This window comes from Indicator indicator, chromosome 10, assembly GCF_027791375.1.
Source record: "Indicator indicator isolate 239-I01 chromosome 10, UM_Iind_1.1, whole genome shotgun sequence".
In the NCBI taxonomy this organism is placed as follows: domain Eukaryota; kingdom Metazoa; phylum Chordata; class Aves; order Piciformes; family Indicatoridae; genus Indicator; species Indicator indicator.
The window spans coordinates 12,806,959-12,829,652 of record NC_072019.1 but is presented as its reverse complement, the minus strand read 5'-3'; the positions used below and the strand labels follow the sequence as shown (position 1 = coordinate 12,829,652).

Sequence of the window (22,694 nt, the reverse complement as noted above, 5' to 3'; positions counted from 1 at the left end):
TTTTCAAACATTAAGTAGTTTACACTTTACTGTTACTGTAAGCCTATCATGGACTCATCTGGTATCAATTAGTAAACCAAAGCTTTTGTTGGTTATATTGCTTGATTTTGATAATCCATTTGTATGAAATGTTATGTGTTCTATTCCAGCGTAGCTGTGGTAGTCTTGCAGGACAGCTTGGGGAAAATCTTTTTGACTGGATAATCTGTACTTAAATAGAGTTCTGAGATTTGGAGGTGTTTCATATAAACCAATAAGAAAGTGTGGTTAAGTACAGAATCTCAGCAGCTCCAAAAAGGAGAATAACATTTGTGCAATATAAGCAAGCTACCCTCTGTTTTTTTTTTTTTCAGACTCTGCAAAAGATGTTTTTTGCCTATGGTAAACACACAAAGTTGTTTCTGAATGATGGTGTGAATTCTAAGAACTTTCCCTCATCTCCCAACCCTGGAATTATTTGAGGCACTTCTTATCATAAAGCTTGAATTTACTGGAAATAAGCTCTGTCGGCTTGCTTTAGCTATAGAAGGCTGTCACTTTGTAGTAAGCATTTGTATTTTAGATATTCCTATTTCTGGACCAGCTGTTTGCTTAGAACAGTTGTAATGCAAAACTGTTATTTGCAAATTAATAAAAAGTGCTGTAAAGCCAATATGATTTTAAATGCTAGCCAGTGGAAGCTGTCCTCAAACCGCATGATAAATAGAGAGGTGATTCAGTATTTCACTTCAAGGGTCCATGTGATAATTTATGGCAGATTTTTTGAGTAAGTGTGATCTAGTTTATTTAGGATTTCAAATTCTGTTTGGTTCTGTGTAACAGAAAATGTCTGTTCTTATTAAGTTTCAAGTCTTTTTTTATTCTTTTCGACAAGAAACCTGCCCAAAGTCAGAGATTCTCTGTGGGCAGAGATGCTATTTCCAGAGTATCTGTGCCTAGATAGACCCTTGGCAAATTGAAGATTTAAAAAAATCTGTATATTATTTATCTGTAATTAGTGACTGTTTATTGTAGGACCATCAATGAGGGAAGATTGAGAAGGAATCTGTTGCTGAAGTCTGGAAACCTTATCCAGCCTTTGAATCTCTGCAGTGCAGCTGACAGGAAATAGCAGAATTCTTTCATAAATTTCAGATCAGTTTCTTGTGACTGTAAAACTAAGCCTGTTAACTTCTGCCTCTGAGTAGAGCTAGCGGTAGCTTTAGTGCACCATCACTTTGATAGTACCTGTGATGCTAACGCTGGAGAAGCAAGCAAGAGGACTATGGAGGCAGCTCTGTTTTCCTTGCAACACCTGTACATTCCCCAAAACCAGAGGAATTCTTGTGCAGCTGTAAGCAGCTGACTTCCAGACTGCTGGGCCTTCAGGGTGCTAGTCTTACTTTTCAGAGTCAAACTTGATCAAGGTCAGAACATACTCTCCTGTTCATAACTGTTATTTCCAAAAACTCTTCTGCTTTCTGATTTCATATCAGTCTTTGCTGCTCCTGTGGCTTTTCCAGTTTTTATAGGAAGCACCTGGTTGACTACCACCTAGGTTAAATAATGTAGAACTGGTTGACTTGCACATATATTCCACAGAGTGGCTTTTGCAGGCTAATATAACTGGATAGCATAAGGTAGCCTGTCTTCTGTAATTTAACACTATAAAGCAAGCACAAGGCAGCATTTTTTTGAGGAACAGAACAGCAATCTGTTAATGTGCCTGAAGTGTTTGTCTTACAAAGTTTTTTGCTCATGATAACAGAAAAACCTGTACTGTATGTCAGGCTATAGTTGATTATACAAGAGACTGACAGCTATGCAAGTCCCTAATGTCAACAACGATTTCAGCCAGCAGGGTTTGCATGCTGAAGAAGAGAATTCCAGTAATCTGCTTCTGCCCTTATCTCTTGGGTAGAGCCCTTTAGTTTACAGCCTGTTAGAAATATGCAAACAGTTCTCTGTTACGTTTATTACTTGAGCAAGACTCTTCAGAAAGAACTTTTTGCTCACAGCATGGCAACTACTGAGTCTAGTGTCCTTTGTTTTTTTGGTCAAAATATTCTTAGAATTGTTTTTTGTTAATGATTGTAAGTTGATGTTTGAGTTTTCAGAGAATGTGAAGGGGTAAAAAAGAGGAATTTTGTGTATGAAAATAGAGAATTGTATGTGCATTCCAATGAGCTTGTTCTTGTGACTTTTCATATGTGTAAAAAATGTGTGCATTTGATGTGCAATTGGGAGTAGTGTGATTGGATTTTAATACGGCTGTCTCAGTGCCTCAGAACAGTTCAGTTGTAGATGCCTTTGTTAGTCATGCTATTTAATTTTCATTAAAATGGGGGGTTTGATGATTGATGTGATATGATAAATCTTTTTGTTTTTGCAGAACCAAAAATGACAGCTGCAGGAAAATTTTCAAGTCTTCCCAGAAGTGGTCCAGTGAACCACCAGTTCTCATTGGCTTCTTCCATGGACTTATTGACCACTAAACCTTTGCCAGTTGAGCATCGCTCGGAGTCCTTTCAAGACATCTCTATCCATGGGACTCTCCCCAGGAAGAAGAAAGGGATAATTCCCACTAGGTCTTGTGATGTATTTAGCCGTGTGGGAACTTTACCATATACCAAAACACATCGGCAGCAGCCACCTTTTGTACAGGATCTTAGAGAAGAGTACCCCCCACAAAATGGGAAGAACAACAAGCTCCATGCCAGGTACCTATTAAAGCCTTATTTTACATGTTTGTGGCATAGGAATTATTGTGTATTTTTCTAGACCTCTTAATGTCCGTTTATAGGTGCAGCTGTGTCATATAACTCTGCATTCCAATAAAGGCTGACTTTTCTCCCTAGTATTCAGTGTAGATCTGGATGGAAGAAGCCAAAGAGAAAAAGCAGTGTGAAATGTGCAGGATGGGGAGGGTGAGGAGTGACCCTTGATGCATCAATTTCAAGAATTCTGAGAATTTCTGCTTGGTTTTACCTTACTGAAAAGCTCAGGCTTCAAAATAATTTTCCTTTTGCAATAAACTCAGTCAATATATAGACTGTTAAATACTCATGCCTGTTTAAAATGTCATTCTATACCATTCTTTATATGGGATCTAGTGCTATGGATTTTTTAGTCTTTCTTCTGACATCTGTTTTGTTTTTTTTTTTTTTAATAATTTTTAAGGAATAGATCTTTTTTTCCTGAATGTTTAAAATGTGTAGCATTGCATGTACTATTCCCATGGAGGAAAACGTTAAAAGTCACAGGATTGCTTTGTCAAGAAGCAAACTGCTTCAACCTGATTTTGATTTTAATTCAGTGCTTATGCAGGTGGAGTGCGGAGGAAAAGGAGAGAGTGATGTTCCAGCTGCCTCCAACTTAGAGCTATACATGAGCTCTTTTTCTTGAAGACTTAGTGGAACCCAGGGTACATTGAGCTAACCACACATTATAACTGTTTATTATTCTTGCCTTACTTCCTAATATGCATGACTCTTGAGAAAGGATTTTACTCTCAATAGCCAGCATTTCTTCTGGGAATCTGTTATCATTGATATTTCATGCTTACAAAACAGTAACTAAGGTTGGAAACGCTCCTCCCCCCTTTTCCCCTCATAATGAGGACTGAGATGGGAAAGTTTCCTGCTAACATAAGAAAAATGCAGTGTTATGCAGTGGATCAGTTGAGGGCACAAAGGTGACAGCATTAGATTGTTGGATGACAGAGTTAAAGATTGAAAAAAGCTAACCAAATAACTTCTGAATTAGGTTTTGTGATTTTGCTGTATTCTATCACTGTAAGATTTCTTGTTCTCAAATCTTGTGAAAGAAGGACAGTTCTCATTATGTGGAGTTGTGTGTGTGGAGTGGGTTTTGTATGCTTTTTGCTTGTGGCATACAGAATCAGGTTGTCTTCTCTCTCAAAAACAAGTCTTTCTTCTACACCCCATTCACTTTGCAAGAAGAAAGGGCCTCAGCGTGTTTAGTATTCCTTTGTCACTGATCTCCGAGATGTACCTGCTTACAGGAACTGGCTTTTTAACAGACTTTGATTTGTGTACTTTAGAGAATGCAAGCAGCTGTTTAGAGAATGACTGCAGCTGTAAGAGTGTGGTGATATACCCTGAAATTTTATTTTAGGTCTTCCTTCTCAAGAGCAATTACTAAACATTATTTGCCAGAGAGATTTTCTTGAGAGGCTGAAGCCTGCATACAAAATACATCTGTGCTTGTAACTGATAACTTCCCTTGTCCTCAGAAGAACACTTTTGCAAAAGCAATAAGAGCAAGAACAGAATGCTTGAGAAGAAATTGTTGAAGTTGTGTGTGATCAGAATTAAAACATGTTGCTTTTTAAATGAGAGACTTGAAGGATATTGCTAGTGCAGCCTGTGCACTAGAATTTGTGTCTTTTTTAAGTCATAGCAGCATGTGCTGTTCATGTTTGATCTTCCAGTTGCTTTGCTAAAACACACATGGAATGATAACTTCCAATTTTTGCTTTCTTTAGTTTATACAATAGACTTTTATATGTTCTGCTCTATGACCTTCTAGCCCAGTTGTATCAGAGCAGAAGACACCATCAACTTGACAGCCAACAAATTTCTTGAGTCTTGTGATGACTCTTGCACCTTTTGTTAGTGTACTTAGAAGAAAATTGAGAGTGCAGTTCTGATTTTTCTTATGGTGAGCTTTTTAATAAGGTATATGTTCTAATGCTTACACTCATGTTGAAGTTAATTTGGACTAATAGTCTAGGGAAGTCCATGTTATCTCACCAGCATTTTGTCAAAAAAGCCCTGTAATTTTTTTTTTTTATATCAGGGTAGGAAGTTATGAAGTAGTGTAATGTTACATGGATATTCTCATTTAGAAGTAAACTAGTCTTTCATTACTATAATGTCTGTTTAAAGCAATTAAAAGTGTGAACATGTTTTAATCAAACCTTGTCATGAGGCATTGTTCAAGCTAAGTGCTGTATTTGGTGTCAGTGGACCAGAACTGATAGTCACTAGGATTACAGTGTTCATGTGCACGTGGATCCAATTATACTGAACTGTGACTCGAGACTTGTCATTGTTGGTTTGATTAATTACATGTATTTTTAAAAAGCATAACTAAAGCATTTTCATTGATTTTTAAAATTACTATTACAATCTTTAATATATGAATACATAATGCATAATTTCATAGAACAAAAAATAAACCATAGTGAGAAGAATAGGAAAAAGATAATGAATTGTGACATTCCTTAGTGGAACTCTTGTTTCCAGAAACTCTTCTCCTGTCTTAGGTTATGAGTAAGTTGTATTCCTAGCTGCATTACTCTACAGCCAAGATGAAATGCATACAGTAATTTATTTGTAGGACTACACACTGCGAGAATTTTTATGTCTATGTGACCAGAAAAAATATGTCTTTACAGAATTTCTAGTATCTTCTGGATTAACATGAAAAAAAATGTTCTGGTATACAAAAGAACTCTTCTAATGTTGCAGTAATTAATTTTATGCTGTTTCAAGGTAAATAAAATAACAGAATACACAAGAGATTAAGTCTCTTCAAACCTGATAAGCACTTCTGAAATGAGGTTGTGTTTTCTTCTGTTCATTTTGGTAGATACATGCCTGTGCTAGTTAGTTTAAGGGGAAAAGTTCAATTTCTTGAGAAAGTCTATATCTGATTTTTAGTTTCAAGATTCTGTTCTTAGAGAATCAGGCTACTACAGGTGTGGTCTTTACAATCAGTTTAAAGCGTGGTAAAGAATATTGGTGATTCTTCTGTTGCCTGCAAAGTAATACTAAAAAGCCCCGGCTTGTATTACCATTGAAACAAAGAGGCTTTGCCACAAAATTAAGTTAAATTCAGTTTAATAATAGCTATGGTGTGAGATCGTAAATGGTCAAGAGTCCAGAAACAGGGTCCAAATTTGCACAAGGTTGGCATTGTTGGTTTGTGTGTTCTTAGTTTGGTGTTTTGGTTTTGTTGTTGTTTGTTTTTTTGTTTTTTTCATCTTCATGATGCCTTGAAATTTAATACACATTTCAGGATGGATAGTGTAGGACAGTAGTTAGAATCAAAGCTAGGCAGAATTTCTTATGAGTAAGGTTACTGATTTATTTTTTTTAATGCAGTTTGTAGAGTAGCTTGCCTGTTTTCAGCCTTTAGTGTTTCATGTTTGTCCAACTCAGACCTTTTGAAAAAGATACTGGATTGGTCAAGTATGTGTATGAGAAATTTAGTATTTGATGGGAAGAAGGATGAGTCAATTTTGTCCTTGCCATGTATGTATGGTGTGGGACTCTGGATATATTAGAAGTAACTGCGTGGTCACACATTTGCATTAAATCATCATCTTCTCTCTGCTGAGCTTTTCCTAGAGAGCATAGAAGCGCACTGTGTGTCAGAAATTATCACTAAGTTTTCATTCTAATTAAAGCCTTCAGACTCTTGTGAAAAAATAAAATGGGACAAATAAACTTTAACCCAGAATATATTGTATAAAGTAGCCCTAACAAAGTATCTACATACAGACACTAAGAATACACTTGGTTTCTATAGTTCTGAAAATATGATAGGTGTGTCCAACTGCTAGACTTCAGACTCTTCGATTGAGTACTGGTCAGCAGAACTTTATCCTCTTGTTTTCCTGTGTCAGCTTTTTTCTCCATTATTTCAGATAAAACGCTATCATCTGGCATTGGCCTTTCTATTGCTGCAGCAGAGTGCTCTGGAGTAGATTAGTTTCTGGTCATTTAGGATGTACTATACTCTTCAAAATTTCTGATCTTCATACCTCTATGTGTTTAGCTGGGTGAGACTTGCATACTTATCTCATATAACTGGAAAAAAAAACAGGAAAAAATTGTGTAATTCTAAACTTGACTAGTACCACTAACAGGGTGATTTCATCAGCATAAAGTTAAGCAGGCTTACTTTCCTCTGCAAGACCTTATCTTTGGTGGACAGGGCATTTGGAAAACAGCAAGGTGTTAGTCTTGAGGTGTAAATCTGTCCATGACTGGATCCTGAGTTCCTGAAACTTTTCCTTTCCTCTTAGTGGTGTTACCACAATAGATGAGACATGCTGGCGTCCTTGAGCTGACAGTTGATTTAAAAGGGGAAAGAGCTGGTAAGGCAGTATTTGGTGAGGAGTACACTATTCAGGGATTTGCCACTGCTTGTCAAAATTTCTCCAGGTGCTATAAATTCTAGATTTCTTTGGGTTCTGAGAATGAGGTGTGTCAGGTATTTAGACAAATTTAATATTTATTCTTAGTGATTCTGAAAATATTTTGTTGGATAATTTTGGTTGAATATGTGTTACTTTTTTTTAGTGAATACGTTCACAGTGTATGTTTAGGTGCACTTTGAAAATGATAGAATTTTATCAAGTTAATATTTGAATATATCAAGTCAAATATTTTGTGTGTTTTCTGTGTGGAGAAAAATAAAACTCCTTGGGTTTATAGGATGCAGTGTAGTTCTTTAGGTATGGAAATATTTGCAAGGTATTTAAATTTTAGGGTAAAATGGGGAGGAAATTTTTAGAAAACTACAGAACTGTTATGGTTATGGTGCAATATCTAAAACTTCCTCTTGGTATGGGTTTTGTTGTCAAAAACTGGTTTGGGTGTTTTGGAGTTTGTGATTGTCGTCTTTTAATAGGAATAAGATGGGTGTGGTGAGTTTAGGGCAATGTCTCATTGATTTCTTCCATAAACATAAATGGTTTTTCAAAAGGAAGGATTCCTTAGATGTTGCCAAAGCTTAATGCTTTTTGTCACAGCATTTTCCATTCTTTTTCTTGATGTCCTGTTTACATATGCACCTGCAAGCCTGGCCTATGTGGTCTCAGAGGTAAAGCAAAGCTACCCACTAAAGCTGGTATTTGTTTGAGGTAGAAGGAATTCTCTGCTGTGTAAGAGGAGAATTTTGGGGCCAGTCTTATTTAATGTTTTCATCAATGGTCTAGATGATGAGATGGGGTGTGCCCTCAGTAAGTTTGCAGATGACACCAAACTGTGTGGGAGTGTTGATGTGCTTGAAGGTAGGAAGGCTCTGCAGAGGGATCCGAACAGGCTGGACTAATGGCTGTGGCCAGTTGTATGAGGTTTAACAACGTCAAGTGCTGGGCCCTGCACTTGGGTCACAACAATCCCATGCAACACTACAGGCAGGGAGAGAGTGGCTGGAAAGCTTCCCAGCAGAAAAGGACCTGGTTGACAGCAGGCTGAACATGAGCCAGCAATGTGGTCAGATTACCAAGAAGGTCAACAGCATCCTGGCCTGTATCAGGAATAGTCTGGCCAGCAGGAGTAGGGAACTGGGATTGTTTAGTCTGGAGGAGACTGAGAGGGGGACCTCATTGCTCTCTACAGCTATCTGAAAGGAGGTTGTAGCAAGGTGAGTGTTGGTCTCTTGTCCCAAGTATCAAGTGACAGAACAAGAGGAAATGGCCTGCAATTGTACTACAGGAGGTATGGATTGTATATTAGGAAAAATTTCCTTACTGAAATAGTGGTCAGGGATTGGCATAGGCTGCCCAGGGAGTTGGGGGAGTCACCATCCCTGGAGGTGTTCAACAAACAGACAGACATGGCACTTTGAGACATGGTATAATGGCCATGATGGTGTTGGGTTGACAGTTGGACTTGATGATCTTAGAAGTCTTTTCCAACCTTAAAGATTCCACAATTCTTTTGTGGACTGCAGGTCTTTATCCACTTAGTCATAGCAGTTTGCATTTGTTTCCACTGGTGTTTGAATAAGTCGTGTCCATGGTGTTGTGCAGCTGTAGACAGAAGGATGGAATGGCCTTAGGAATGTAGTAGAGGGGTGTGTGTGAAGCAGAAGCTGCTGAAGGATAAAATCACAGGACCTTTTGCTCTAGTTTACAGTACAAATAACATTGGTCTGCAGTACAAATACTTAAACGCATTGTCTAGCATGCTCAAACTTGCACCTTCATACTTAAGTTGTAGTGTGCTTCATAGAATGGTCTGGGTTGGAAGGGACCTCCGAAGGTCATCTAGTCCCAACCCCCTCTGCAGTGAGCAGGGACATCCTCAACTACATCAGGTTGCCCAGAGCCCTCTCAAGGGCCAGGTGCAGGACCCTGCATTTGCTCTTGTTGAATCTTCTGAGGTTCACCTGGACCCATACCTCCAGATTGTCTAGGTCCCTCTTAAATCTAAGTGGATGGAGAGATTTTTCAAAGACATAAACTGGTCTCTTTTAGCAGTTCTGTCTGTGTTAGCAGTCATACAGTCTTGATACATGTGTGGTTTGTCAGGGTGCCTTTCTGCCTGTATTGTCTTCACTCTGATGTGTTACTGGCACTGTTGAGAAGAACCCCAACTCTTGTAACTTGTCTCCATAGGGGAGGTTCTTCAGCCCTCTCAGCATCTTCATGGCCCTCCTCCTCTGGACCTGCTCCTGCACTGTGGTGCCCTTCTTATGCTGGGGACACCAGATCTGGATGTGTTACTCCAGGTGGGGTCTTACAAGAGCAGAGTAGAGGGGAAGAATCACTTCCCTTGTCCTGCTGGTCATACTCCTTTTGATTCAGCCCAGAACACAGTTGGCCTTCTGGGCTGCAAGCACACATTGCCAGCTCACATAGAGTTGTTCATCAACTGACACCCCAAGTCCTTCTCCTTGAGACTGCTCTCGAACTACTCCTTGCCCAGCCTATATTTGTGCTTGGGATTGCCCCAACACAGGTCTAGGACTTTGCATTTAGCCTTGTTGAACTTCATGAGGTTGGCTTGGGCCTACCTCTCAAGCCTGCCCAAGTCCCTGTGGATGGTGTCACTTCCCTCCAGCCTGTCAATCAGACCACACAGCTTGGTGTCATCCGCAAACTTGCTGAGGGTGCACTCAATCCCACTGTCCCTATCACAGACAAAGAAGTTAAACAGCATTGATCCCAGTACTGACCCCTAAGGGACCCCATTTGTCTCTGGCCTCCATTTGGACATGGCACCATTGACCACAACTCTCTGAGTGCAGCCATGCAGCCAATTCCTTATCCAGCAAGTGGTCCACCCCTCAAGTCTATGCTTTTCCAATTTGGTGACCAGGGTGTTATGCAGGACAGTATCAAAAGGTAGATGACATCAGTTGCTCTTCCCTTATCCACTGGTGCTGTAATTCCATCACGGAAAGCCGCAAAGTTCATCAGGAATGATTTGCCCATGGTGAAGCCCTGTTAGTTAACACCGCTCACTTCTTAATTTTCTGTACACCTAAGCAAAGCCTTCAGGAGGATCTGCTCCTTCAGGAAATGAGACTGACTGGCCTGCTGGTTTTAGGGGTCTTGCTTTTTTTCAGTTTTTTAAGATGGAGGTTATATTTCCCTTTTCCAGTCATCAGGGACTTCACCAGACTGCCATGACTTTTCAGATATGATGGACAGTGGTTTGGCAACTTCATCTGCCAGTTCCCTCAGGACCCATGAGTAGATCTCATCGGCATTCATGGACTTGTGTGCTTTCAGGTTCTTCAGATGATCTCGCATGTACTCTTCACTTACAGTGCAGATCTTCCTTTTCCCACTCCCTGCCTTTGTTTTCTGGAGCTGGGATAGTACAGAGAAAGCCCTTGCCAGCTAACACTGAGGCAAAGCAGTCACTGAGCACCTCAGCCTACTCTTGTATTCCTTATCACCAGGATGAAAAGAGCATGAAGTCATGACTGTGTCCTACTGCAGCTGTTCCCCAGCACCTTGCCTTGAGGTCTTCTGAAAAATTCTATTCCAGGTGACATCTTTCTGCATTGAATATGCTTTTGACCTGAACAGAAGTAGAACATATCTGATTATTAGGAAGCCAGAATGTGTAATAAAACCCATCTGTGAACCCACAGTTTACATAGTGATGGTTGACTGATGTGCAGGCTCTAATACATACATGTGCATAAGCAGATGCAAATGTAAGGCTGTAAAGTCAAGTTGGCTGGTTCCTAGTTATTTGGGCTAACTGCTTAATCAGGTTCTCTGCATATAATGTGGCAGAATTATGATGAAATCGGATGACAGGAAAATGCAGTAGTTACTCTACTGTTAGTCACTGTGCATCAGTGAATGTTACTATTCTTTGAAAATAAGTTCAAATTGCACAAAGGTGAAGACTTAAGGGAAGATGGGGAGAGAAAGGGGTAGATCTGGTAAGAGAAAGCAATCAGGTGGCTAGGACTACAACATAAACAACTTAATGAATAACCTGCACTTGTGGTGAATTGCAGGATTTCCTACATTTTGTTGTGAAACAGCCTACCAGATTAAACGTTACAGTACTTGTGAAGAGATTTGTTACACTATCCGTTTCCTAAAGGCAATATTTTCAATGCACTTTTGCCATGTGGATGGTAAAGGAAACGCAGGTTACTCTCCCTCTCTTTTGTGGTTTTCCTGCTTTATATAGGCAATAAATAAACAGGCTGATTTTTTTTCTTAAAGAATTTCTACCTCTTTGTTTTGGCTTGATCTGTTCTAAAGATCTTTTGTCTTGTACCTGACAGTGGGAACAGTGGAGTCCATAGCAAAGCTACTCTGCAGGATTGGAGCTTGTAAATGCAGACCATAAGTAAATGTGCTCACTGCCAAATTAAGCAAATAAAAGTAGTTCTCAGCCTTATTGCTCGTTTGTTCTTTTGGAGTGTAATGCATATGCAGGGAGACCTGTTGTCCTGAGAGCTTCCATAGGCTAGTGAAGAACTGAACTACAAAGTTTTTTCAGAAGCAGTTGGTACTGGCACAACTTCCCACGGGTCATTTGAATGTGACAAGAGTTCAGCCATGCTTAATGACTTTGCTGAACTGATTAAGAGTGGGATTTTTTTTTTTTTCCAAATTGCAAAGTGCTGAGAAAGGGGACTTCTTTTTGTTTAGAAACTTTGTTTTTCTTTTTCCTCTATGCATCACCCCTGTTTACTCCAGTACACTTATACATATTTTCTGTGCATATAGTTAATCAAGCTGCCCCTTCTTTGTGTATTTGCTAGGAGAAGGTCTCAAATGCTGCCAAATTATATTTCCATTGATTTTGACAGTGGTTGGGTTTGGTGGTGTTTGGTTTTGTTTTTTTTTTTTTTTTTTTTTTTTTTTTTTTTAAGCTAAGCTGGGAATGGAACTTGGCCCTTGATGAATATTAGGGTAATGTGAAATGGTTATTGATGATATGACCTGAATGGCTGAACACTATCGTTTATGGGTAGAGTTAAGAAATGGGAGAGCTCTGTTTTGCCTTTGTTATAGATGCTCTGGATCAAAAGCTCTTACAGAACCTGAGTGAAAACTTTGAGGATAAAGTAATATGTTTGTTTCAGGTAATACACAATTACATTCAAAACAACACAGGGAATTTAACTGTATTCTGGATTGGTTGATTCCAGCATAACTCAATTTCTTTGTATCTGAATCTGCTGATCAATTTTCCAGTGTTATGTCCAACAAACAGGATTCTGTTTCTCAATTTATGGGGGCATATGTTGTCTGTGCAGCAAGTTCGATTGCTCTAACAAGCACTTGATCCCTCTGTAAGTTTGCAAGGTTTTCATTGTCTGTTACTTGTTTGTATTTAAGGCAGCACCATGTATATCATCCCAGGTTCTGTCATGTACTGCTAACTCTGTTAATCTGATAGTTCTTAAAAACAAATTTATTTTCAAAGGGTTCCAAAACTGTGTATCTCTATGGAAAGAGTTGTAAATTGATCACAGGGCTCTTAACTTAGGTTTCACTTATGCCCTTTTCCATCTGTATGTATAGAAAACCTACAAAGAGGTATTTTCTTTTTAAAATAGGTCAATGACTTGATAACCTGGCTTTCAAATAATTGTCATGTTGAAAATATCACAATTTTGAGAACATGAGTGCAAGAATCATATTTTATTTTTCCAAATGTAAAGTCAACTTTCTACTGTTACAAATCTGAGTTTTTTGCTTTGTTTACATAAAAAGTGTATGTTTTACTTTCTATTTTCTTGTGTTAGCAATGCCCTCTCAAAGGTATCAGCAATAGCTTAAACAGGAAAACATACAAACAAAGAAATAATTTAGAAGCCATTGGGATAGCTGTCTTTTAAATGTATTTGGGCATTTTAGGTGGTAAGTACGTACCAGTCTTCTGTTGAAATTGCAAGATTGTTTTTACTTTGCTTAAAATTGTATAGTTAAGTTTATTTCCCAAATTAATTACTAGTGACTTCCCTACCTAACCTTCTATAAAAGATATTTGTTAAAAGTTAACCAGCATAGAGTATCTAGCTAAAAGACACAGTTTTTAACTGGGATTTTAATGTGCTCTAGTAGCTTATTGCTTATATGAATGCATCTCCTCTGTATGAGATTATATTTGCAGTAACTACTTTTTTGTGTGTGTTTGTGTCCTTTCTTTCTCCCTCCTTTCCCTGTTTTCTCGCAGAGATCAGAATATTTTGGATCCCACTTTGGAATATGTTAAGGTAAGGTATGATTTCTTACCATCAAAATATTTGATTTGGTATATAACCAGCATTGCCAGGGTGTTTCCAGTCATTTGAAGTTAGATAGTGCTGCTGTCTATTATTATGTAAAAACTAATTACATATGTCAGACTATTTTCTGTGTGCTTCAGTGAAATACATTGTGGGCATCATGCTAAAGCATTTTTATATTTGAGCCTCTTTTCTGTTGTGTCTACCTATGATTATACCTTTGTTAGCAGATTAAATGAATCTGGATTTCAAGGGAAAGATCATAAAAATACCAAATTTAGGCTTATGGTTTCAGCAATATATTTAGTAACATTACAGTTAAAAATTCACTTCTGTTCCAAAAGGTAAATGGAATCCTGGCAAAATTGTAAGTTCTGCTTTTCTTTTATACAGAACCAGAGTGCTGGGGGAGGCAGGGGAGTGTATTTTGTTTGAGTAAATATTAGAGTTGAAGTATTTTTACTCTGGAGCATTTATAAATTTAAATTAAAAAAAAAACAGTGCTAGATTGACAATATAGAAGCTTTGGAAGAAGGCTTAAAGATGTGTTTCTGTATTGGGAGTCTCTTGCAGCACTGTAATTTCCACTGAATTAGTACCTTTCAACATATTTCATTTCAGTGAATGTTATTTCTCAGAACCTTGAAAGAATCTGGCTTCTGTGTCATGTCTCTCAACAATGTCCTTTAAATGTTGAGCTTTATTCTCTGTCTTTTAGAATACAGTAATCTTCTGAAAAGTGTCTGATAAGCACAGATTATCCCTGAATGTAGGGTATTTCTGTAACTATTCATGTGGACAGCCTGAATTTCTGCTTCAGGTTCAAGCTGGGGTGAGGAAGAGACTGAGGAGAGCTAGTCAACAGGGTTCTGCTGCTAGAGTTCCCTCTATGGGTGTTCATAGTTGAGGTAAATGAAGAGGTTCCCAGGTTGACCGAAGAAATAAACTGGGAGAATGTAATGCAGTGTTGAGAGGGGACTGCCAAAGTAAAGTGCTGAGAGTTAATTTGCCTGAAAGTGTGAAGGGATCCTTTGCTGGACTTTCTGCATAGGATTGAGGTGAAGGTAGGAATTCAGGTTTGGAAGAAAAGGGGAAGAGTGAAACAAAGGTTCGTGCCGAGGGACTCCGAGGACTGCTACTGGAATTCAGCTCTAAACAGTTAGCTCAGTGTTTCAAGGTCCTTGGCCTCAATCCCAGCCTAATGTTGGGTTATGTTAAAGTAGCAGAGTCAGAGAAGGCCAAGAAGGCCTTCTGAAGAGTACAGCATAAAGAGGGGATGCCAAAGGCAACACTGGTGGATGTGTTAATTGCTTTAATTTACTGTACTGTGTATCTTGCACTATGTTGTACAGAGTACATTGTTACAGTTTTAATGACATGACCAAGTAGAAGTCAAAGGTTTCATGTGCCAGTCCATCACTATGTGTGTCTTCTCTTGTTGCAGCAAGTTCTGTATTATGAATGTGGCTTCTAATCTTTTCAACCTTTCTAGAAGCAGCTTGTCTTGGACTCTTGTCAATAGCAGTGGTGCTAAGCTTACTTACTAAAACTTTGGTGTTGGGGAGCAGAGCCTGGAGAAAAGGCACTTAGGGAGAATACAAGGGCTATCATACTCTTCTTTTCTTCTTTCAGTTTTTTTATTGTCTGTATCCCTGGCTTTAGTGAACTGTGAAATTGGTCCTCAGCTCAATGGTATTATAACAGGAATTCTAGACAAGAAGTCTTGAACTACAACTTTGAAAAACACACAGAAATATTTTCTAATAAATACAGACTTCCCAAATATTTTTGGCAGTTAAAGTCAGGGCTAGGGCTACTAATAAAACTGATTCCAGAAATGTATTCTTACGCGAGAAAATCACCAGTTTATTATGACTGTAAAAGATGTCCCTGAATTGATAACAGGATCTTAGAGCTCCCTTTTTTGGCTTAAGTTTTAGCAGGTGTGTTCATTGTCTTTTATAGCTTGCCTCATGATAACTATTACATTAATGTTTATAAACTTTTCAACTCCTTGAATAAATTGTGATGACAGTCTTAAGCCATGTATAAACTGCAGGATTCTAACCTACTGAAATTACAAAGCTGAAAGAATAGATTTCTGTAGATTTCACTGTGCTTGTACTAGTGCTGCCATCTGCACGAGCCTATCTGACATATTATGTGTGCATATTTAGTTTAAGCAAGCATGGTTGGTGCCAGTTGGGTAGGCTTTGGCAGATGTAGTGTAAGTGGTGCTAAAAATACTTTTAAATGAAGAAAAGATATTAAGAGAAGAAAAAAAAATGAGCATTTGTTTGAATCCTATTTTGCTGGTACCAAAGTTCTGAGAGATTCATATTTCTGATGCACAGGAAAATAAAGTTAGTATTGTCTGTAGAGAGAGATAAGCTGATGTGTTTTCAGTTAATCACTTGAGTATTAAGCATGTACGATGTATCAAGCATAAATCAAAACTAACACTAGGACAAGATAATTCTATACAGTCTTGGTACTGATTCTAGTTCCTTTCATTTTGAGGTTCAAACTGTAAAGAGAAGAGAGACTTCAAATTAATTCGCCTTGTAAAAATTTGCATTAGGTTGAAAGTAGTACATAGCACAAATGTATGTTGTGTGGGTGTAGTCTGGCTGCTGTTGATTTTACCCAAGAGTTAGTCCCAAGCAAAGTGTACTGTACTAGAGCCCTGAGGGCTCTCATTGGCCATAAGTATCCTGAGCAGCCTCTGGTGACCAGGAGTTGTATAAATAATTCCTTGTGTTTAGAAGTACTCCAGACAGAGGAAAGGCAAAATAAAATGGATTTTATCCTGTTTTATTCTATTCAAGATACAAGACAGAAAGCACTGATTAGAAAAATAATCCTCTGAAGGCTTTTTAATTTTTAAAAATGTTCTATGCACTATAGTTTCTAATACTTTAATTATGTTTTAGAAATAGCAGTTTCCTATGTCTTTCATATTGATGTATTAGTTCATTCAGTATAAAGAGAGCTTATTATGCAAAAGCAAGTTCTAAGAGGGAAAAAAAAAAGTACTGATTTGCTGGAGTCTGAGTACTGAAGTGTTCATATGCCTTCGACCCTGCCTTTGTCCTCACAGTGTTGCTGAAACCATGGTCACAGTTAAATGGCTCTTTCAGAAAAAAAAAAAACAAAACAAAACACCAAACCCCCAACCTTTTATGGTAGAAGTGAAAACAAGCCAGACTGCTTTGAGTCAGGCTGCTAACCAAGTCATGAAAGAGATTTACAGACACAATAGCACGTTGTACATCCTGTGAGATTTTTACAAGTTTTATGAGCCAAATAATAGATCCATTGGTAGTCTCAGCAGGTTCTTCCCACACCCTGAGTCTGCACATCCACAGAACAGATTCCTGCAGAGGAGAAAGGATCAAGTGCTGGCAGATTTGATTGTGTCAGAAAACTTCTTGAGTCCTTCTGATCAAATTCATGTGAACTAAAGATAGCTTTCTGTCCCATTCCTAATCACTGTAGATACTTTAGGATCTTTTAATAGAAGTCTATGCTGTAATCATTCAGGCTGTATGAGTGGAAAAAAATACTTTGATGGAAACTTTTGGGGCATTTTCTGTGGAAATAGTGCTAAAAATTGTAGAAATACTTATCGGGGTGAGTTGATGAGTACTATTATGGCCTGAAGTTTTGAAATTGTAGTTTATTCCATTAGTGGCAGGGGAAAAAAAAATCTATGACTGTCTGCTCAGCATGGTCATGAGGGAAGTTTATATTTAGATTTAGACTTGAAAAGACTCACTGGTTGAAGGAAGTTTCAGCTGCAAACAAACATTCTTCCCTTGTGAAGTTCTGTTGAAGGAAGTTCTGTTTGTCTCAGCCCCATAGCGTTCATTTTGCCTCTACTTTTACTCCCTGATTTTATTAGGAAGCAAACTGTCATAAATTATCATTATTTATGGTGGCTTTTCTGAGCACAACTGAAAATAAAATTTTGCTGCCATTCTGTTATGTTGGTCATTATCTGTAGCTTGGCAAGAAAGGACAATGTTTTGTGGGTTCAACTTAAGGGAACTTTGATCAGGTGATGGGGTGTATTGATTCTCAGTTTATGTAGATAACTGTACAGATTCATAATGTTGTGGATGCAAATCAAATGTATGCATGGGTACTTGACTCTCATCATTCTAATGGCTGTTCCAAGAAAATAATATGGTAAGAATACTATCAGAAGCAAAGTTTGTATATGTGTAGATGTTTGGGAAAGTTTAGGGGGAAAAGAAAATCTGTCAGTATGATAAATAGTCACAGTTTGGGGAAGAAGTCTTCCTGGTGACACTGAATTTAATTGCAATGAGCTTTTTTTAGACTTGGAAATATGTTCATGAAATCCCTACCCCCCACTAGGAAAGTTGCCAACTAACTGCATCTCTATTCATGAGCTGTTGCATATCTCTGTTCTGTGGAGACTTGCTGGTTGAGATGCAAGTTGTGACTTGTGAGCACAAATGTATTGGGCTTCTGCATTGTCTGACAGTGTTAGACGTGAAGTACCTGGAGGAATGCCTGACACTCAGACACCAAATGAGGATGAGGAGATTCTTTTTGAATATGTAGCTGGATTTATTTTTGTTCACACCCCCCCCTTTTTTTTTTTTCCAACTGCAGTAAGGGCAATGCCATTGCAAAAGGTGGAATTATCAGATGGAATGTATTTTGTCAAGGGGAAAAGGAGTATGCCCATACAGCTGACTTTGACTTTACACATCTTTGTTATCCAACCAAGAATCATTATTAGTGTCAGTTCAGTCAGAGAGATTTACCTTTTTTTCCATGTTTCTCTACTTAGTAGGAACTGAAGCTTCACAGAAGCGCTTGCCTTTTGCGTTCAAGCTGTGTAATTCAGAAAGATAAGGTCTTGTTAGAGCTAATCTAATGCTAAATATCTGTCTCGCGATGAAAATGTTCCCGTTTGATGCTTGGTGGGTAGTCGCTAGTTAGACACTGCCCTCTGCTGGACAGAGAACACTGCCTGTGTTTGTTGGGTTTTTTTTCTCGATCAATTCTGCGATCAAAATCGGATTTTTTTGTAATAATTGTAACTTTTGTAGTGTGTAGCCTTTCGGATGGAAGTTGATTGCCTTTTTTTGCTCTTCGTCAGAGGCACAGAATAGGCAGGAAGAGGGAAGATTCACCGTCTATCCACCATTAAGTTGTAGATGTAGGTCCTAGAGAGATCTTGAGAAATTTGTTGTTCAGTCTCTTATTTGTTCAAAACCTCCAGCAAAAGAAACTTTGTGGCCTCCCAAGATAATCTGTTCTACTTCCCAAACTGGATTAGTCTAATGGTCTTTTCGTTATTACTGTGGAGGGGTTTTCCCTAAAATGGGATGTAAATCATAACTTTTTTGCACATACATTTCTGTGTCCATGTGAGTCCATACACGTTCTTTTTGCTATCTCAGTTTAATTTTCTAGTGGGTTAAGTTTCAGCTGTTGCAATAAGATGGACAAATCATCTTGTCTTGTACTTTAAATCTCCTAGTAGTCAAGTTTTGGGTAATACAATTTTTTTCCTCAGTTTATAGGAGGCTTGTTTTTTACAACTTGTGCTATTTCTTTACTGAGAAGGGACAACTATTTCTTTACATATATATGATATTTATTCCTAAATGCTTTCAGCAGCCAAGAAAAATTTAAAGATGTGAGTTATGTAGTTAAAATTCAGCAACTCTCAAGTAATTAAATTGCCCTAAAACCATTATGAGAATCTTGCCCTATTTATTTGGAGTTAATGAAAACTCATTTTGTTTGATACATAATTAGTGCTGGAATCTTACACCCAGATTTCAGTAATTTCTCATGTTGAATTTTGTTAGACCAACAGGCTAGTCTCTGAAAAGACTAAGCATTTCTGCAGTCTTTAGGGTGCAAAGTGATGAAGGTGCTGTTTGCAGTAAATGTGCAGGTAGTATGATTCTACAGCTTTTCAGGACAATGCACTGTTTAGTCTACTGCCCTAGTTCATGCTTTTCTAGTAGAGAGCTTCCAAAGTTAGCCTGTTACTGTTTGAGGCTTTTTGTTCTTTCCCAGCCCCAAGTTGCTGAATGACCTGATTAACTCTAAGATACCTGTTAGGGTTTTTTTTTGTGAATGGGGGGTGGGTTTTTTGATGATGTTTTTGTTTGTTTATTTAAGGGATTTTGTGTGTTCCTGTGTGTTTTGTTATTTCGGTTTGGTTTTTTGTTTTGGTTGGTTTGGGTTTTTTAGCCTACTGGGGATTTGTTGTTGTTGGTTTGGTTTTGGTTTTTTTCCTTGTGGATGACGAACCTCCTAAGTATTCAGTCAAGTGGATAGTGGCTTTCTGGTGATTCTAATATTTATTCTGAAGTCTTTTAGCAGTGGCTTTTGCATTTCCTTCTGATGCAGGAATGGAGTTTAGAGTGTTTTGCTTATGGAGCATTTTCTGTAATGCTGAGTATGCTTTGGTAAATGATGTTGAAAATTTAGAGTAACATTCATTCTTTCTATTTGCATGCTAATGATTAATCTTACATCTGACCTGTCATGCATCTGACCCTGTTAATGTTTGCATTCTACTTCTTGTATCATTGCTACATATTTGAGCTTTTATATACGTATGTTAATAGGTGTATATACATATAAAAGATACGAGTGCCACACAGGATTTTACTCCTTTTCATGGGAGGTATTTAAACTGTTAGTAACAGCAGAGCTCTAACAAGGCTTTTGTGTTGCTGAGCTGCCTCTCTTATGCAGAATACTTATTTTTCTGTTCATTTTTTGGGCTTTCAGTATTATTCCCCTAAAACTATGCTTTGATGAGTTTGGATCCTTTTCATAATTTTGAAGATGGATGAATAGCAAAAGCTGACTTGGAGATGAAAACATATATACATTAAAAAAACCCCAACCAACCAAACAAAAAACCCCCACCAAAAACGAAACCAACTTAAGTAAGGTTTTGCTATAAAGGAGTTAAATATATGTAAGCATAGGAACCACAAGGGGGAGTGAGTATATAATTTGTGGAAGGCAGATTATGAATATTTCAGGAGCTCTCATTGTAAAGCCCATGGAGGTAAAACTCCTAATTTCTTGAAGCTACGTTCATAGATAGTAATTAGAGTAAGACTAGTGCATTGAGTGTGTTTGTACATCTTGCTTCTTTTTGGAGACATACTGTTCAGACAGAGTTTTGCCTGTAGAGAGGGCAGCAGAAGGATCATAAGTACCTTTCAGTTGAGATCATAGAATCATAGAATCAAGAAGGCTGGAAGAGACCTCAAAGATCGAGTCTAACCTGTCACCCTAAACCTCATGACTATCTAAACCATGGCACCAAGTGCCACGTCCAATCCCCTCTTGAACACCTCCAGGGATGATGCCATCTTTTAATGTGTGCTGGCAAAGGAGTGGATTTGCCCAAGGTTTTCTGTGATGGACACAATTAAGAACTGAGCATCTGCACGAATGAGGGAGTATAAGATGTTATGTTGGCCATTTAGAATACCCAGAAGTTGTTTGCATCCATGCCCTTAAATCCTTCTGTTGTAAAATGTTGAAAGGGAGGTATGTGAGGTGAGATGAGCTTGCCACTTTTGCTGCATCAAAATGTGTTGTGCAAAAATGTGAGGGGCAGGCAGGCCTCTTGAATTCATACATGCTGATAAAGGTGTTCCAAAAACTGAGCTCTGACAGAGCCCAAGTGACTTGTGAGTTTTATTTTCAAGTGCCACACATCCTAAATCCCCCTTTGTATAAAAGTATTTTAGGGTATTCAGGAGTTTATATAGACAGATGATTTTTAAATGCATCCACTTACGCTGGTGATGTTTTTTTGATCTTTGAATTGTATTTGGAATTGGTGTAAATCTCAGACCAACAAACACTTTATTTTGACGGGGCTGGGAAGGCTTTGGAAACAGAAATCTGAAGTTATCAATTGTGTTAATGGCTTCTTTTTGTATGTGAGAGAGCTCTTGTACGCTGGTCAGCAAAGCTGAAGTTAGACTAAGGACAGCTAAGTCAGCAGGAAAGAAAATATGAGCTTTAAGCTGTGAACTAATTCTGAACAAAAGGAGATTCATGTCTTCTTCATAGCTTCTTTCTTTCCACTCCCCTCCCCCCACCCCCAACTCAGGGAATACAGTGAAGGAAAGATGGGTGAGACATTAAAATACTGCTTTATATTTGTGCATGGGTTGACAGTAGATGGAGCTCAAGAATATGTATACTAGTTTTTGGTAGGATGAGTAAAACCTGCTACTGGCTTCTTAGTAGAAAGATGTCTTGTAGGAAAAACAGGCTTATTACCAGATGACTTTGAAGTCAGATTTTTCAAAGATACGCCTTAAAGTGCAAATTGGAATTTAGCATAAACAGGTTGGGTGCATATTTCTTGTAGCTGCCAATGTGGGGTTTTATGAGTCAGATTTTCAGAACATGAAGCACCACTGAAAACTAAATAGATGCAAATTCTGTTTTCTCACAATTCCTGTACAACTGCAGTGTGTTTCTGGCTTTGCCTCACAAAACTGCCATACAAAGGAGGAAGAAATTATGCTGACCTCTCCCATACCACACCTGTCCAATGCAAACAAGCATGATTACTGTTGCAGCTGTATCTATTGATTTATGATCAGAAACTGCACCCCAGCAGCCTGCAGGAAGTGAATTCATAGAAGAGAATACGAAAGAGTTGGTTCTATGAGGAATTGACACAGGAGTGGTAGGACATGAGCTCAGTGGTGGGACTCTGTGCACCTCTAGACATTTGAATTAGGAACACAAAAAAGTAAGCAATACTAGCTGACAGTGTTGTCACCCCCTTTTTAGTTATTCTACACTTTAAAAGGTTTTTGTCTATGGACAGTTGGGCACTACCTGTATTTGGAGGCATCTCCCACAGAACTTGTTAGAGATGATGGGCTGTGTCTGAAGGACTAAGTTACTCAGACTACTAGTGGACATTGTAAAGATGTTTGTGTGGGCAAATTATTTATCAGATGCTGTCCTCCATTTCCGGACTTTTTCTTCCATTACAAAGAAGAAAGAGAGAAAAGTATTAAATGAAGAATGTTTCAATCTGAAGATTTAAAGGTTGTGATTGTCTTGGGGGCTTTTCTTTCAAATTTCATTCTCATTGTACTTTATTACAACCTTGCAGGTGACATTTTATAGCCATGGGCATGCACAAGCACAGTCAGATTGTGCATATGCACTGTGTTACCAGGATGTTT

General features: G+C 38.3%; 1 protein-coding gene across 1 annotated transcript in view; it reads left to right on the top strand.

The window, feature by feature from the left end:
- The first annotated feature begins 2,671 nt into the window (after nucleotides 1-2,671).
- The window catches only part of BCAR3 (BCAR3 adaptor protein, NSP family member), a 46,814-nt gene continuing 26,791 nt past the window's right edge, over nucleotides 2,672-22,694 (top strand). Inside the window, exons 1-2 of the mRNA XM_054384049.1 lie at nucleotides 2,672-2,699; nucleotides 13,404-13,443. The gene's annotated coding sequence lies outside the window, so the exon portion shown is untranslated. The remainder of the gene's footprint in view (nucleotides 2,700-13,403; nucleotides 13,444-22,694) is intronic.